The sequence below is a fragment of the Octopus bimaculoides genome, chromosome 6 (genome assembly GCF_046866305.1).
Source record: "Octopus bimaculoides isolate indiv1 chromosome 6, ASM4686630v1, whole genome shotgun sequence".
Taxonomy (NCBI): domain Eukaryota; kingdom Metazoa; phylum Mollusca; class Cephalopoda; order Octopoda; family Octopodidae; genus Octopus; species Octopus bimaculoides.
Window position 1 is genome coordinate 10,015,267 of NC_142933.1, and position 613 is coordinate 10,015,879.

A 613-nucleotide genomic window follows, 5' to 3' on the forward strand; every position below is an offset into this window, starting at 1 on the left:
CCATTGCGCATCCAAGCGATGAGTAGTGATATGTATAGATGCAATGGTATTACCAGTTCAAATATGCTAATGGCATGTTTGAACTCGTAAACAAGCAAACAATTCTGTGTTTTGTGATTGAGAATATTTCTCGCTGTAGACAAATCGTGTAAATACACCCAAATCTGCTCGCAGCGACACCTATCCAGACTGTGAGATGCAAGCATTTCCAGAATTTTATTATATTTACGAATATATTTCATCGTTATTTGGGACTATATCTTGCTGGCGATTACACTAGAACATAGATACACAAGAGATGATATCCGGTGCTTTGTAATATTTTGCCTTGGCAATTTATGACTTATCATAAATCAAATAAAAAAGCTAAGACGGAGTTGCGACATTCGGTAAAACTTCAATAATATTTATCAGGAAACAAAGCTAACAGCTGTTGTCAGCACCAATGTATTTTCTTCAAGCATTTGAAATTTACTTATATCATTTTACATCTCAAACGTAACCATCTTCAAGTTCATAAGGTAAGTAAAAGTGTAGAATATATTGTATCATGTTGGCTTAATCACTTAGTTTTTAAAGGAAATTACGTACATAAATTCAGTACGGCTGATTT

At 33.8% G+C, this 613-nt stretch overlaps 1 protein-coding gene across 2 annotated transcripts in view; it reads left to right on the forward strand.

Annotated features, from left to right (window-relative positions):
• Nucleotides 1-324: 324 nt before the first annotated feature.
• Nucleotides 325-613, forward strand: part of LOC128248060 (uncharacterized) — a 32,063-nt gene continuing 31,774 nt past the window's right edge. Inside the window, exon 1 of one of the 2 annotated variants that reach the window (XM_089353406.1) lies at nt 325-521. The gene's annotated coding sequence lies outside the window, so the exon portion shown is untranslated. The remainder of the gene's footprint in view (nt 522-613) is intronic. The other variant, XM_089353405.1, reaches the window with a different exon arrangement.